General features: G+C 38.2%; 1 long non-coding RNA gene across 2 annotated transcripts; it reads right to left on the reverse strand.

The window, feature by feature from the left end:
- Positions 1 to 6,082: 6,082 nt before the first annotated feature.
- On the reverse strand, positions 6,083 to 7,544 carry LOC125329514. 2 transcript variants are annotated; one of them, XR_007205185.1, is made up of 3 exons: positions 7,530 to 7,544; positions 7,277 to 7,328; positions 6,083 to 7,061 (listed from the first exon to the last, which is right to left on the reverse strand). It is a non-coding gene; the product is annotated as an uncharacterized LOC125329514 (long non-coding RNA). The 2 variants fall into 2 exon arrangements; XR_007205184.1 differs by having other exon boundaries at positions 6,083 to 7,328; positions 7,530 to 7,540.
- Between the last annotated feature and the right edge of the window lie 308 nt (positions 7,545 to 7,852).

Here is a 7,852-nt window from a genome sequence, read left to right on the forward strand (position 1 = left end):
TTGGAATAATAGGTTGCACTGTGTCAGGAGAAAAGCCTTAATTTCAAAAGACACAGGAAGCTAATACAATATTTTATATTTCTCTTAGGAAAGCAGTCTTTCAGACTCATGCTATGGTTTAGCTTGTGAGGCTTCCTTCCTACTTTTTTCATGCAGAAAACCATGTACAGACATACAATGCAAGTGACTCTGGTGGCTGTTTTAGACACTGGCTCTCTTACTGTAAACAGAAGTAGATGATAAAATGACTAAACTTTCCTGTGCTGGCATGTGACTGCACTAAAAAAGATGTGTACTGTTCTATTATGTTAGAAAATCAGTACACATTTTATTTTGTTTTTACTGGGTGTTGGTATTGTTAATGTGATTTTTTTTCCCTTGTAGGATCTTTCTGTTATGTTTCCTTCAGTTGATATTTAAAATTTAGAGACTTGGGGTTTTGTGGTGTGCGATTGATTGATTTTGGGGAGGCGGTGTCCTAATTAATAACAAATTTTATTTTTGCCAGTTGTCATTTGACTTGCAATGTTAGAACTAAACAGGAAGCTCAACAAAACTAGGAGTGTCAGTGGCTAGGAAGGTGACAAACACAAGCAAAAATATGCTTGAAATAAATTATTTTTTAAAAAACGCTAATGTTCATGCCGTTGAGTGTTATTGTGATAATTTACCTAAGATACAGGGCATGGCTTGAGGCAAAGCTCCCATTAAAAGGACTTTGATGGAGTGATTGGATCTCATCAGCGACCATCACATGAGAGCAATTGCAAGTCAAAAGGTAATTGCTGTGTGTTTCTAGTTAGCAATTAACATTTGTCAGAACCTGTGATGAAACGTTTATCCCATTTTCCATTGATTATTAGCACTTTTTATGAACACGAGGACTACAAAACCCATGACGACCAAAACTTTGAATGTAAATGGTAAGCTGTAAGTGTAGTGAAGGTGCAGCCGACTCACGTTTTACTGTTGGGGTTTAATGACAGCTTTTCTTTAAAGAGCCCTCAGTGAGAACGTCTGGTAACAAGTATGGTGCTTTCTGTGGTCTATTTAAGTGTCTTGTTGAAATAACTTTATGAAGTGTCTCATAGTTGTTAATGCTTTTAGTCATTACATCGGTTGCGAAGATAATTTCCTGCAAAGCAACGATTATTCTTCTGGTGTTGATTTGTGCACAGAAAATATTAATGCACAGAAACTGTAGTAGGATTTGGCAGTATCCTAGCAATGAAAAACACTGGAGACAGGTTATTCAGTTATTTTAACAAATATTGAGGGCACTCATCAGATAGAAATTAATGCAGTTTGTAAGGTTTCTATCTCATACAAAGGACATGACTATCTAAACGAAGCAGGTTGAGTAGCACTACCAGCTCTGCTGTTGGAAGGGATTGATTCACTCCTCCTCCTTCCCTCTTTCTGGCTATGCTTTTTCCCATATGCTCTGAGTTTAGGTGACCCTCTGATCTACCAAGGAGTCCATTTAGGTTTCTAAGCTAGCAGGAAACAGGGGGGAAAGAAAAAAAGAAAAGAAAATGGCTTTTCTTTAACAGCTTGGAGAAAGGTTGGATGAGCTCTTTAACTTGCACAGAGAAGTTGAAAGGTTGGATGAGCTCTTTAACTTGCACAGAGAAGTTGAAAGGTTGGATGAGCTCTTTAACTTGCACAGAGCAATGCTGGAAGCATGGAAGGAAAGAGGAAGAAACAGGCTGATTCGTTCAGTAGTGAGTCGATTTGTTGCTTTATATAAGTAAATGCAGGTGTCTCTACAGCCAGCAGGTCAGTATAATTCCTCACTTTCTCCAGATGGGGAGACTACGGTAGAGCACGGTGGGAACTGGATTGATGTGCAGATGCAGATGTAACTCACTAGTAAATAAATATTGATTTTTGAATACGATTTCTATTTTCAGGGCTTCCTTTTTGCCATCTTTTCGAGCTGTTTGCCCTCTGCTCCTTGCTCCAGCGCTGCTCCAGCAGGGTGTCACTCGCTGGCCACCTCCCTCCCGGTGTCGCCGCCCGGAGGCACCGGGCAGTGCTGGGGACAGGCTCGGTCACCGCGCTGGGGCAGCGCCGGCCGCCGGAAAGTGCCTCATTCCCTGGCTTGGGAAGTGCTTTTCTTCCTTGAATTATATTATACGATAATGGACATCCCCCTCCCCTCACTGTAATGCAAAACAATACTTATTTTTTAGAATTAAAATTCAAATACTGCTTAATCTTAATTCAACCCACTTGACATTTTATAAAGCATTAAAAAAAAAAAATCAAAAAACCAAAACAACAGGGAAAAAACCCAGGGAGATTTAGCTTTAAAAACTTGACCCATCTCATGGGAAACCTGCCCCCGACAGTAGAAATAAGTTGTTTGCTGTGTCACTAGCCTTTCTTCATTGTAATACTTCTTTATTTTATCTTTTCCTTCTTCACTTGATCTACAGCTTCCCATACCTGTATCTGTGAGGCTTTGGTCCTGCAGAACGGAGAAAGAATATGGGGACAAAAAGTAATAATTTATCAGACTGAAAAGACTGAATTCAGACCGCATCGTAATGCATATTCAATGAACTGGATTTAAGATCGAATAATGCCAGAATGATTTTACTTTTAAGGCCCCGGTAGTTTGCGTAATAGTTACAAAGATTGGTTTTAAAAATAAATAAATAAATCCACAATGTGGATGCATATCAAAGCCGACTATCAATAGTGGTAAAAGATGTGTTTTACTGACAGGAATAAGCATTGTAACCCCAAGTTCTGAAGGGGGTTGTACTATTGAAATGAATGGCTTGCAGAAAGAAAAGAGCTCAGAAAAAAACCCGTAAAGGCCCCAAATTCTTCTATCCTCGCAATAGATCTTGTCTTCCAACACGCTCCATAAATATCCAGTCCTTCCTTTCCTTCACCTCTGCTTTTGTAAACCCTGTCTCCCTGTATTTGCCATTCCGTGCCGGCTGCCCCGGGCGCTGGCAGCAGGGGGAGCGCCGAGGGCGCGGCAGCGGCCGCAGCGGAGGGAAGGGTTTGGGGAGATGCTGAATCCCAGCGGGTCCTCTCTGGGGGCTGTGTGAGATCTAACTGTCTGGTCAAGTACTGAGAGGTGGAAGAATTAGAGCTCATTAATTAAATTGATGTAGCATTTGTTTACTAGAGCAAGAAACCCTCGGGTTAGTCCCACACTGAGCTATTTGAGGTCAGGTATTGAGTCTGGCTTTCAATATTCTCTTTCCTCCCTCTATGCACATGCACGGCGTGTAAATTCTCCTTCCTCCGTCTATTACTTATGCATGGTGTGTAAATTATCACTAAATTGCAGTTCTTCAGTGAAAAAAAACCTCATGAAATTAGCAAAGATAAATACATGAAGTCATTTTGGTGGAATTGTTTTCCCGCTTGTTCTGGTATGTCTTTTTTTTTTTAACCCAAGACCAAGAATTTTCCCCTTTCCGTCTTTGGTAAGAATTATCTGGGGCTTGGGAAATTAGCCTGCATTGGTCCAAGGTAAGCAGGAGGAGGAGAAAGTGGTGAAGGACTCCTTTCCAGCATCAGTGAGTTGTTTAATCTGCTCAGTTTTTCATATGGAACTACACCTCTCTTGTTCACATGGAGTGACAAAGCTGACCTCTAGGCATCTTCAAAAATAATTTAAAAAGAAAATTTTATGTGTATGCTGGAATAGTACTTGAAGATTTACCTTCAGTTTCAGTAACCAATGAATGTAAGTGTCCATAGCATAGTATGTTGCTGCTAACTGTGTTGTGTTTGTAGCAAAACCCCTGCATTTGGATGCACAGACCATGATTCCTTATTTCTTTTCCACTGTCACTTATGGCAGTGCTGACAGGTGGTGTTTAGAGAAGAATTACATTTACAAGCTTCTGTGAGTCTTTGAAATAGGCAGAGATAAAGACTTTTCTCTAGGGCAAATCGGTCATGCGTATTTTGTGTTAGGCAAACTGGGTACAGGGGAAGGGTAAAAGCTTTTTTCTCATGCTGCAGTTCCAAAGAGGTTCCTAACTGTCCTTCCAGCATAAGCAACTTCTGCTGCTCTTCTTTCATTTCTTCCAGTATTATACTGATGCAGCTGTTTGTGCAGGTACAAAAGGAATCAGATCAGTGAAATAATTCCACTGAGAGAGGGAGCAGAATTTTTTTTTTTCTGATACATTCCCCCCTCCCCCCCACCAAGGTAGGTTGGTTCTCTGATGTAGTTTAAAGCTTGCATACAGAGAAGTAAAAGTAGGAATAGGGAGTCACGAGAACTGCAGGATATTAGACATGCCATGCACAGTGTTTCCAAATATGAGGGCATGATTTCTGAAAAAAGACATCTTGTGTTCAATTTTTCCCTTTTCCCAGCAGTTACGTGATCAATGACAAACAGAAACAAGCAGCAGGAACTTTGTTAAAACTTTCACTGCCCATTTAACTCAGGCAGGGATACAAACTGTAATGCACTTGCTGGACAGTACAACCCTTAATACTGATTTCCTTTGTATTGCAAAGTTCTTTGCATTTTTCCAGCCCTTCATTTTACACCACTGAGTATTTACTATTCAACAATATGACACGTACCTTGGTATGTTATTTTCATTACATTGTTCCATAAGTTCATCTTAGCCTGATGTTTTTAGGAGGTGAAAAAGATATTTATAGCTTAAATTCTGTCTTTCTATTTAAGCCTTACAGAATGGGATCATCCTGTACTTACCCTCTAGGCTTATTGCTCCCACTTAAAATAATTATTTTTTAATGATGATTAGAGTGTATCTTGCACTGTGCCAAAAAAAAAAAAGGGGTAGGGGGAAGGTCTCTCCACCCACATTTTAACCATGTCTTTTACTCTCCTTTCAGTCTCCTTCAGGAAGGAGTTTATGCATAGGGTTGTGATTTGTGTTTGAAAGATAAAGCATAAACTGGATAGAGTTAAAAAAACCCCTGTAAATACTCTGGGCTTCACTGTCTCATCACTGTCCCACCCCTCCTCCAGATCTGCTTGCTCTGGTCTCAGTACCTGCTCAGAGTTTCAACATTTGTATGTCCTGTTGTGTCATCACTTTATAGATGCTTACAGAGACTGGTGTTTGGAGTTTGAGAACCATTACAGGTTATGTTATGGCTAACAAAGTTTTCACTTTAGCTGTGGAAGGTGGGATCAGTAACCAGTGGTATTAGGAGGGAGAACTAGATTTGCTCTCCTTAAATGATTTTAAAAGCATTACAAAAACTCCAAAACATCCAACAACCCCAAATCATATAAAATGTCAAAATCATGTAAAAGAGGTGTTTGTTTATCAGTTCATGTTGTTCAGTTCAGTCTTGCTGCTTGCTTTGCTGCTACTGTATTTGGCCTCCTATTTTTATAGATTTCACTCCTAACTCAAACGCTTTATTTGCCTCTGTTTTTGGTAATGGCCAAGATGACATTATTATTCCTATTAGCTTTGAACTTAAACTGTGCATTCTGTGCTGTAAGAAAAGAAAAAGGATCAGTTGTAGTCCTGCTGCATAGGGATCTGGGATTTGTTATAGGCTGAGTTTTACAAGAAACATATTAAAGGTAAAATATACACTTTGCTGGTGCAATTGCTTTTAAAATTTTATATTAATGTGAAATTTATGTGAAATATGAGAGACTAAGTTATATGGGGAGTTGTCTCTTGTTTATTTATACTTTTGTTTGTTTTGTGTGTATTTTTTCCACCTTTCATGCAGTAATTGTGGGGGTTCCTTTTGACTTGAATAACTATATATATTTAATATTTTTTTAATATTAAAAATAATCCCTGACAAACTCTCTTTACCACAAGCTTTGATATGAAATTAGTGAATAAAGATATAGTTGTGGATGTAATTTTTAAATTGACTTTTAACTTAAGAAAAAAAGTGATATGTAAAAAGAATAGTCCTCCGACACTATTAGAGATAAATTAAAAGTAACTTCTAAAATATTCATTTAATATTGAATGGTGTAGCATAACAATAACCACCGAGTAAAATGACTTCTAATGCACCTTGTTTTGCTCTTTCTGAGCCCACAGCTTTACAACAATTGTTAGAAACTGAGATGCAGTGTAACACAAACTTTTGATCTGTGACTGAATCACTAGATATTTATTTGACACACATTATGTACAGTTACATTATTTCATAACAGCAGTATTTTCCCCCCAGAATTGATGTGACACATTGTTATTTAGAGTAAATGAAAGTAATTGAACAGAAACATAAAAATTGTGTTTAATGACTGTTTTTCTGCTAAATGAAATGAGCAAAGAGAGCTTGTACTTCCACTTCCAAGATACCTGTGGGTGAAAGAAAGAAAAAGATATTAGTATGTTTTTAATTTGATTTACTATTAACTGGGTTTTATAAGAGAAGACTTTGCAATTCTACACATGCAGGCATCATGTAAAAGGTACCTAGGATCTTAAAGGATAAAATCCTAAGAATAAGTGATGTATTACAGACAACCCACTTAGGTGGCATTTGCATGACTGGGCTTTACACACGTGAGCCAGCATTACCTGGATTCAGTGACAGCTGATTCCCAGCACCTGTGAGACAGGGAGAAAGAGTGGCATTTTTGGCAGTGTGTGTGACTGCATTCCTGTTATTTTCAGTTGGAGGCTTATGGGAATAAGGACTATAGAAGCAGCTTATTAGCGATGCATGTGTTTTACATTAGACCAAGGGAGATATGTTTAATAATGTAGTTGGAGAAATGCTTAAAATATTGCTCTTTTAATAAATGGGGTTTTAAGAGGAAACCAACATTTAGCTGTTAGATCAGAGTAAATAGTGCCGGTATCTTTTAGTGCAGGTTTTGAGGGTTAATTGGGAGTTTCATAAATTTACCTTTCATTTCTTCACACATCTGTTTTCTCTAAACATTTCTACTGTTGCTTTTGCAATGCTTCTTGAGATGAGTAATGAAGTATCTCAGTTGCCCCATTTTCCCATGCCCTATACCTCTTTAGAAGCAATTCTCAAAGAAGTATATGCATAGGAAAAAGGAACAACGAGCCAGATCGCGATCCACTCCACTTGCGGCAAGAGTAAGCCTGGAATATAAATGTGTATATTAGGGAGAATAAAAATGGTTTTTATTCCTTACACAGTACCATTTCTTTTTAACTATAAGGCTGTTAAAGATTACTGCAGACTAAAACAGAGGTTGAAGTGTGAGATAACCAACATTAATGCAAAGGATTCAGCAGAGACTCAACAGTAATTAGTATGTTAAAAATTCATCAGTGAATGTTTCTGAAATACATACAAGAAAGTGTAGAGTTCTTAGGAAAAATGAAGTGCAGCTCTGTAGACTTGACCTGAAAATTAATTACAAGTTAGTAGCAATATCCCCTTTTACCATATATTGCACTACTGCACAATATTTGAGGCTTTTACATTTAAGACCTGAGAAAATACTTACTTGAATTACTGAACAAATGCAGGAGAGAAGGAAAGGAAAAAGTCTATAAATTACAAAATGTGGCAAAATCATCACTACAAGCAGCAGTAAGTCTTACCTGCTTCGCTGTCTGATGTTTGAAGTGCAATAACTTCGTTTCCATGAGAATTTATGCTTTGCTCAAGACCTTGAAGGAATATGAACTATACAGTGTTACTGTTTTCTTAAGTGATAATCACTTTGCCCCTTGCCAAGGTATTTGCTGCACCTGCACATTGGGTACACAAAAAGTGCTGCTGAAAACATGGGAAGTATCGCTCATGTGTTGGAGGAGTGCAATAGACAACAGAACTGATAGGAATAATTAAAGTGATGTCTTGAAATCTGCGCTGAGAATGAGAATTTATTGTCTGTGTTTTCTTTCACATACGTCAGTGGTGT

Source organism: Corvus hawaiiensis, chromosome 8 (genome assembly GCF_020740725.1).
Source record: "Corvus hawaiiensis isolate bCorHaw1 chromosome 8, bCorHaw1.pri.cur, whole genome shotgun sequence".
NCBI lineage: Eukaryota > Metazoa > Chordata > Aves > Passeriformes > Corvidae > Corvus > Corvus hawaiiensis.